Genomic DNA, 9,606 nt, shown 5'->3' with positions numbered 1-9,606 from the left:
CCGATCTACCGGGTGGCTCGGGCCGCGCGCGCGGGGGACGGGGGCGGGGTCCCCGCGGATGCCACGGACCCGCGGCGCCAGCGGCACGAGAGGACGTCTCACCCTGTTGAGCTACAAAGAAGAGACTTACTAATTATAACTCTAGCTGGTGTGTACTGAGCGTGCGGGCTGTGAGCCTACTGCGTGCCCAGGGCGCTTGGGGCCCAGGTAGGGCTGATTTCTAAACCTGACAGCAAGCCCCGTTTGGACCCTCCAACCCTGTCTGGTTAGGCAGAAGAGGAAGCCACGGCTCAGAGGGAAGTCAGACTTAGGTCTGAGTGCGGAGCCCGGGTGTTGGTGTTGAAGCTCCATTACTATAAGCATCGTGGGTCAGGAGAGCTGCCGTGGCATCCCAGGACCAGCTTCTCCAGCTCATCTCTCCAGACCTCCTCTGCTCCAGTTCTGGGAACTCTCAGCAAAGAAAAGAGGTGCGAGGGCTGTGTGCTGCGTGCGAGGCGGCTGTAAACCTTAGGCAACAAGAAGGCAGATGTCCCATCTATGGGATGAGTGCTGGGGAGTCTGCCTGGTCCTGGGGAGACCACCAGCCAAGGACTGGGTTTCAGAAGTTAAAGCAGACTATGGTGCTTCGTGTGCACTGTAGACCTAGCCTGGGGCTGGGGCTATGTTTCAGGGGCAACTTCCCTGGGACTGGTTGAGTACCCACACCTTCCACCCCCACCTTGGCCCTTCCTGGCTGATACTATTCCACTCCCATTTCTAACTGCTGGGTCAGGTGCTTTGGATTTCTTGACTTCTGTCTCCCCCCATTCCTTCCACCCCAGGAGCCTCAATTCCAAGGATACTCTGGTTCATTAGCAGAAGGAGAAACAGATTTAGTGAAAAAAAAAAAAGACTTCTTTCAGGTCCCCAGAACACCTTGTTACTCTTTCCCCTGTTCTTTGCAGCCACCTGTGAAGTGGCTCCGGTAGGCTGTCCTAACCTGGCTACAGGTCCTTGCATATACAACACATTCATCTGAGCCCACAGAACCCCCTGCATGTTCTCAGCCATGCAAGTATCCCTGCATGTAAGCAGGCAGTCTCTCTTGCACACAGGGCTAGACTTAACCTCCAAATGGTCACAAACACACTCAGGAGATAGTTGGACAAACCACATGCCCCCACACACTCAGAAGCACATATAAGTTAAATGGCCATACCCATCTTCAAGATGAGGCTGAACATGCAGACTGTCCGCATCCAGTTTATGCACAAGCACACACGTTTCCATGCACACAGTGAGGACACACACAGCTGCCAAGTGGGCAACACCAGTATACATATACTCCTGCTTACAGGCACAGGAATGTCCTTGTGAACACGTGCTGGGACACCCCCATCTCTTTTTCCAGAGCATTGGGGTCAATCCCATTACAAATGCCATGGGAAGGTAGTGGGGTTTTAGGTGGGGTGTGTAGGAAGAGGGTGTGGCAGACACTACTGCTCCACCTTAGAGGCTTCTAGCAGGAGGTCAGAAGTGTGTCCTGAGCTCTCCCATTCCAAGGCACTCTGGCCACCACAGTCAGAGCCATTCCAGGCGACTTCCGTTCAATTGGGATGCATCGTCCTCTGGGTCTAGCACTTTGCTCATTTCAGCTGCCTCCTAATATTTGCACAAGCAGTCTTTCAGCTAGAAATCTTCTGTCTCCCAGCTAGAGTAGATACAGAAAGCAATTTGAAGTCACATAGACTTGGGTTCCGGAGAAGGCAATGGCACCCCGCTCCAGTACTCCTGCCTGGAAAATCCTATGGACGGAGGAGCCTGGTAGGCTGCAGTCCATGGGGTCGCTGAGGGTCGGACACGACTTGAGCGACTTCACTTTCACTTTTCATTTTCAAGCATTGGAGAAGGAAATGGCAACCCACTCCAGTGTTCTTGCCTGGAGAATCCCAGGGATGGGGGAGCCTGGTGGGCTGCCGTCTATGGGGTCGCACAGAGTCGGACACGACTGAAGCGACTTAGCAGCAGCAGCAGCAGACTTGGGTTCCAGTGTTGATCGTGCCCAATTTTATGTTTAGCTGTGTAATCTTGAGCGAGTTGCTTAAACTCCCTGAACCTTAGTTTCTTCATCTATAAAATGGGAAGAATACAGTCCCATCAGATCTTCTGTATTCTCCAAGGTGAGGATTAGTACCCCTCTCATAGATGCAGAAGCTGAGGCTCAATATGGAGGATCTGGCAAGTGTTGGAGCTAATATTTGAACCCAGATCTCTAGGGCTCAGAGTGCACCATAGCTAGTGGCCCCCACTGAAACCGATGGGAGGAGGATTGTGACTTTGTGTTCTCTGGAGAGGAGTTGACGGAGGCCAGGAGAAGGTCCCAGGTCTCCTGAAGCCCAGCCTTGAGCCCTGTAGGGCCCTCCAGCTACCCAGCCCTGTATTGTGACTCACAAACCAGACATCAGCTAGGACTGGGACCTCCGCCCTGGACAGGGCGGTAAGGGGGGGTGTAGGGGGGAGCCTGAGGAAGGCGTGACAAAACCTTGGCTTGAGGGTCAAGGAGACTTGGACAAGAGGCTGCTCCTTCCTGTACCCCAGTCTCCCCATTTGCACAAAGCCGGTGCACTTTACCACCTCAGACATTCTGGGGCTCTCTGAGATATTTGGGAGAAGAATGTTTTTCATCTTTAAAATCAACTGAACTCCCCCCGTCCTTTTTCCTCCTATCTCCTTCTGTCAGGAGCCTCCTCAAGGATCAGTGTGGGTCAGGCCTGTGCTGGTGGCCTGGGCTGCTAGCTCCCTTCAGAGGGGGAGGAGGCGCTGAGGGGGGCAGGGTAGGCACGCTCTTGGCTACTATGCTGTGGATGTTAATATAGTTTCCTTCTCCTCAGTTACCCTTGGTGACTCTGGGTATCTGATCGCCCAGATGTGCTGGGGGCTTCCTGTCAGTAGGCTTCTCAGCCCTTGCCTGCCATTGTTCTGGGTTTTACACCTTTCCACCTCCCACCCCTACATACACTGCACCCAGTGGGGCACCCAGGAAGGGACACAGTTCCATTTCCCATGCTGACCTCTGCTGACCCCTCCACCTACCTCACCTTCCCTCCCTTGGGTCCGAGGCCTTGGTGGAGATGGGTAGGGGCAAGTTGGCTACTTCCAGGAGCCCTGGATATGGGCAGGGTGACCTGGTTATAGTCCTTAGCCCCGTCAGTGCTCGGCTGTGTGACAGCAGATAATTATTTTGCTCTCTCTGATCCCATCACCTCATCTGTAAGTGAGGAGGTTGAACTAGATAGATTCCAAGGGCTTTTTCAACTCTAGAACCCACATCTTGGTTCTCCTTACATGATTGTTTTAGGATAAACTGTGAGCGTGGTAGAAACAATGATACCAAAGGGTGCTGTTTTCAGCAACAGAGTGTTTTTCAGAATGGCCTACCTGGGAAGGCAGGTGAACAGTGGGGCTGAGCAGAGTAGCCTAGCCCAGAGGTCCCCTGCTCCAGGGGTCCGAAAACCCTGTGAGGCCAGATCCTCCAGGCAAGGGGGAGGGGGATCAAATAGCAGCAGACATATCATCAGACACCTGGCCTGATTCTGCTCCTGCGCTCACCCAAGGTGTGACCCTGGATAAGTCACTCAACTTCTGTGATCCTCGGTTTCATCATCTGCAAAATGGGAAACCATTAAATCACTCCTTCCTGAGGTTCCTGGGAGATAACATCGTGCACCTACTGTGTGCTGGGCAGTACTGTGCCTGTGGGTGAGGCAGGCAGTGCTCTGCGGCTGAGCAGACTGAGCCCCAGGTCTGTCTGATCATTTATATCATTTATGCCAGGTCTGCAATCCCAGGCCTGTGCCCCACTGAGCCTCTGCCCAGTGCCAGAAAGGGGGACATTCTCCTCCTTCTCAGTCACCTAGAGGGAGGGGCTGTTCTTTTATAAGGTTCAGGGAGCGGGCTTGGGGCTGGTTGGGGTGAGGCAGGAGGTTTCTATCCTCGGTGTAGGTAACACCCCTCTACCGGTCACATCTACTGAGGGCATTACTTCTGAAAAGCCACTTTCAACTCTCCATTGCTTAATTGGGGTCCTGGCTGCTCAGGAGGCAACGTTTGGGTTTCTGGCCTCTTTCAACTTCTTTTCAACTCCAGCCAAGCCACAGTGCTGCCCCCAGAATGAGAGGAGTGGGAAGCAGCAGGCACCAGGGTTGGCAGTGCCTTCTCCAGTTGGGTTTCCCCATCTCTGGTATGAATACCAGTCAGTGTTTCTGCCACATGGGTCTCACCCTGTGGCATTGCACACAGGGAGGAACCAAGGCTGAGAGATGTGATGTCTCACATCACTAGGTCACTGGAGCAGGAGACAAGAGGAATCTGGTCTCCCAACACCCAGCCCGTAAGCCATGTACTGTCTCTGGTCTGAACTCTTCCTGGACGTGCCAGCAAGGGAGGTTTTGAGTGGCACCAATTCTTCTCATCCCAGGACACATGGTCCCCTTTGAAATATGACTCCATGCAGAGGTGAAGGCTATGTCCCCACCCTTGATCGGGGCTGGCCTCGTGACTTGCTGGTCTCCTTGAGTCAGTGTGGCATGTGAAGAAAGTGACGCGATGGGTGCTCTGGAGCTCAGGCTTCAGGGTCCCTGCAGCTTCTGCTCTCAGCCCCGTGGAGCCCAGCCCAGCCTCCCCCAGAAGCCCAGACTGGGCTCTAAATTCAGAGAGAGGCCCTGACACCACGTGGAGACGGCCCAGCCGGCCCAGCAGAACTCAGGCCTAGCTGACCCACCCACCAAGGGCAGCCTCACCAATGAGCCCACAGTGAGCTGGGAGATGTGCCCTGTCAGCCTGCAGAATCAGGAGAATCAATCAATCAATCATTCTTTTTGGCTACTGAATTTTCACATAGTTTGTTATGTAGCAAGAGATAGCTGAAGCAGCCAGGCTTATATAGTGAAAAGATGGAAATTATGTATTTGTCTCAGGTGATATCAGAATCTCAGAGTTGGGCCACTCACTCTGAAGTTCTTAGACCCCTGAAGTTCTGGCTACTAGAGCCCCTGTGAATGTCTCCACTGCTCCGGGAGCAGCATCGTGCAGCCATTGGCTCTGTCTCGGCCATGCTGCATCCCGGGTGCTCCATCAGGGTCAGTGAACAGTGGTTCTTCCAAAATTGCTGCAGGAATGGGTGAATTCCTCACCCAGCCTCTGCTGGCATAATCCCGGGGTAGGGAGCTCACTTCCTCCAGGGCAGTCTCTTCTGTGATGAGATGACTCTGCCTGGGAGAAGGTCCTCCTTCATCTAGGGCAGAGATCCATGACTCCTCCCGTGGCCCTGGCTCTCTTCACGGGTCCCCTCTTCTATGTGACAGCCTTGGGTACTTCATAGTGGTCCCTGGAATTTGCAAAGCAGCACCATCTCCCTTAATAGTAAGTATTTTCATGTACATAGAACCCTGTAATCTTGAGGGAAATGTTTCCACCAAAGCCTGAAACAAGTGTGGGTTTTAGGGGTTTTGATACCAACCCCCACCTCTGGCCTTGGAAAAGATAACTTCCTGTCTCTGAGCCTCGGTTTTCTCATCTGGAAAGTCGGAATAGTGAAATTTACCACCTAGGGTTGCTGTGGGGCTTAAAGAGATGATATATGTAAAATGTTCTGTACGTAATCGGTCCTTGATAAAGGTTAGTTCCTTTCTGCCAGGTACATAAACAGTTCCAGATGGAGAGCTCATTTGTACTTAGCATTCATGTGTATATAAATAATGTGCAGGTGGGGGAGGAATTGTCAGGTGGCCAGGGGGTGAGGGAGTCCCTTCCCAGCAGCAGGAACAGCTTAAGCAGAGACCAAGAGGGAGAAGTCTGGTTTCAGGGAAGGGTAAGCGGGGGGCTCTTTGCTACTGGCATCAAGGGGTACAGGAGGGAGAATGACTTGGGGGGAGACAAGGCCCATGCCAGGGAGGGCCCCGAGCATTGAACTAAAAAGACTGGGCTTTGCCAAGGCAGGGCCTGGAGGAGGTCTGGAGCTGATCTGGGGGTGGATCTGGAAGGGAGGGCAGAGGAAAGAGAGTTCCTGGGAGCCGAGAGGGGAATGTTGGGGTGAGAAGCGACTTAGGCCCATCGTGGGGAGGGAAAGCCTGGCCACTTAGTGCGGCACACTCGTCATGAGACGCAGGGCCCTTCACCCTCCAGCTCAGCACCTCTACTCTTGCACCTTCGGGGCCACCAGGCTTTGTTGGAAAGAGCACCTTTTCTGCCTTTTTGGTCTAGGAACAGACTGATGAAGACCAGAGGAGGAGACCTGAGCCAGATCTGCAGCCAGAGGGATGCAGGGCAGACCAGAGCAGAGACTAACCTTACCCATTTATCTAGCAGGGATTCAGAGACGTCCCTTTCAAGAGCTGGGCTTTACAGTTTTTTAAGCTCTGCCATAGTTATGGGTCCTGTGAGACTTGTAACTGCTTTGGGATGGGAGGAAAGAAGGCTGGGCAGAGATGATTAAACCTATTTTTAAGGTGGGGAAACCTAGGTAGAGAGGGGAAATGACTTGCCCAAGATCACATAGCAAATGTCTGGCAGAGCTGGACTGGAACCCAGACCTCCTGCCTCTCATTGCATCCTAGCCTCTTTCCACAGCACAGAGGGACCAGTTGGGCAAGACGTTCTCACTTACCTGCTCTGGGTGAAGAGTGAGGGGAGCCAGAGAGAGGTTGACAGCCATCAGCAGACAACACTTAACCCAAACTGACAATTTAATTGTGAAAATGTGGACGAGGTACAGTTATGTGTAAGGAAATCCAGACGGTCTGGGCCCCTGGGGAGCCTCGGCCAGCACCCCAGTTGCCTGGGAAACGGAGAGGGTTGGGGATGATGTCACTAGAGTTGAAGCTAAAGCATGGGGGATGGGCCACCCAGCCACCACTTTGGGACCAGATGGGGCTGTGAGCCTGGCCACAGGCTGTCGTCCTCACAGATGGGGCAAAAGGGAGCACTGGAGCAGAGCGGTGACTTGCCCAAGGTGACACAGGGAGTCAGTGACCATGTCCATTCATCCAGCAGGCTGCAGGCATCTTGAACACAGTGGATCAGAGTCACCTGTGAGTCCCTGTGCCCTGCACTGGGCTTTGCACAGAGCAGACCTCAACTTTACAGCAAAGGCTGCTTGATCCCTTTATAAAAAGGGGATGTAGACCACTCCAGGAGGGGACACTCATTGAGTTCATAGTAGCCCTAGGTGAGGAAGAACCCTGAGCAGTCACCCAGGGCTGTGCTATCTGAACCAGGGGACACTGAGCTGAGAAAGGGCAGGTCAACAGGCCAAGGTCACCAGCAGGTTGGGGCAGCTCTAGGCTGACCCCAAGTCATATGGGCAGTCCTTACCCAAGGAGGAGTGGTCCCTCTCACACCACCTCCTCAACTCTGGGTCAGGGATCTGGACCTTGGGAAAACCCCATTGTCTGAAGCATTTTCTCAGAATCCTCAGCATCTGACCAGAAGCCAAAGATCAAGCCACCCAAATCATCAAGAACAATGTAATAACTGGCCTTAGCCCCCACTGTGTGCCAGGCTCTGGGCAATCACTCTATGATTCTTATCTCAAATATTTATGATTCTCTGGGCTGGGGATTACTGTTCTCCCTTTGTAGTTCAGAAAACAGAGGCTGGGGGTGGGCGGTGGGAGGAGTGTCGCTTGCCTACCTGGATGCAGCCGGAAAGTGACAAGCTGAGACTTACACCCCGCACCACTCTGCATCTAAAATCCATGACTGCCTTCTACCTCAGTTCTTAGATTATCCCACAGTGGCCCCTGGGGGAGAGGGAGGCTGAGTTTTTGCCTGCCCAGCCTCCCTCCCACTTCTGATGATAAAAGCACCCCTCCCCATCCATCCCCAAATATCTGGGGTTCTGGGACTGCTGGTCACAGAGTTCAGTACTCTACTAGATGGCCTGACCTTTTGAAGATTTTCATTTTCCGATCCACCTGATATGACCCAACTGGACCACATAGAGCTGTTACCCCCAGCTAGCGTCATAGGTTCTGGGAGAACAGTTTGCTTGCCTCTGGAATGCAAGTTCTAAAGGTGTGATCCTCAGAGTTTCCAGAAGCCAGCAGCCCTATTCCCTGCCATGAGAGCAAGATAAGGAGAAGGAGGGAGGCAGAGAAGAAACAGGCAGTGGGTGGGAAGGTCACCCTTGTCCCTCCCAGTTGTGTGGGCCAGTGAATCCATGTGCCTTCGGCTCATTGGATTCGGCTTTCTATCTAGAGGCTTGCATCTGGAGCCATCCTGACTGTCACCTCTGCGCTGTGCCCCAGAGTCGTGTGCTGCTATTAGAGGAGGTACAGGATGAAGAAAGTCTCTTGTCCTGCAGGAACTAACAATCTGGGCAGGGGAACTCGGGATGGATATAGTTCTGGGTTCTATCTCTGTTCTGTCTCAGATTTGCAGTGTGATCCTTTTCCTCTCTGGGCTATAAGTTTCCCATCTTTAACACAGGGCCAAGGAGTGGATGCTGGGTTCAATGTTCTGCAAGATCCCCTACAGATCTACACAACTACTTTTTTTTTAAGAAAAAAATTGAGGTATAATTCACATAACATACATTCACTCTTTTAAAGTGTACGTTGTTGTTCAGTTACTAAGTCGCGTCTGACTCTGTGACCCCATGATCTGCAGCATGCCAGCCTTCCCTGACCTTCACCATCTCCCAGAGTTTGCTCAGACTCATGTCCATTGAGTTGATGATGCCATCCAGTTCAGTGGGTTTTAGTATAGTCACAAATTTGTGCAACCATTGCCACTTTCTAACTTCAGAGCATTTCCATCACCCCAAAAAGAAATCCCATACCTATTAGTCCTCATTCTACCTACGACCTCAGCCCCTAAGTCATAAGTCACTCAGTCGTGTCCGACTCTTTGCGACCCCAGGGGCTGTAACCTACCAGGCTCCTCCATCCATGGGATTTTCCAGGCAAGAATACTGGAGTAGGTTGCCATTTCCTTCTCCAGAAGATCTTCCCAACCCAGGGATTGAACCCAGGCCTCCTGCATTGTAGGCAGATGCTTTACCATCTGAGCCACCAGGGAAGTCGGCAGCTGCTAATTTCCTATGGATTTTTGGACATTTCAAGTTCATTTTCTAATTCACCCATGTTGTAGCATGTATCAGTACTTCATTTCTTCTTATAACAGGATAGTATTCGAGATAAAGGAACATTTCATGCAAAGATGGGCTCGATAAAGGACAGAAATGGTATGGACCTAACAGAAGCAGAAGATATTAAGAAGAGATGGCAAGAATACACAGAAGAACTGTACAAAAAAGATCTTCATGACCCAGATAATCACGATGGTGTGATCACTGACCTAGAGCCAGACATCCTGGAATGTGAAGTCAAGTGGACCTTAGAAAGCATCACTACAAACAAAGCTAGTGGAGGTGATGGAATTCCAGTTGAGCTATTCCAAATCCTGAAAGATGATGCTGTGAAAGTGCTATACTCAATATGCCAGCAAATTTGGAAAACTCAGCAGTGGCCACAGGACTGGAAAAGGTCAGTTTTCATTCCAATCCCAAAGAAAGGCAATGCCAAAGAGTGCTCAAACTACCGCACAATTGCACTCACCTCACACGCTA

The sequence above is a fragment of the Bison bison genome, unplaced genomic scaffold, assembly GCF_000754665.1.
Source record: "Bison bison bison isolate TAMUID 2011002044 unplaced genomic scaffold, Bison_UMD1.0 scf7180017864251, whole genome shotgun sequence".
Lineage (NCBI taxonomy): Eukaryota > Metazoa > Chordata > Mammalia > Artiodactyla > Bovidae > Bison > Bison bison.
Note: the sequence above shows the minus strand (reverse complement) of the source record.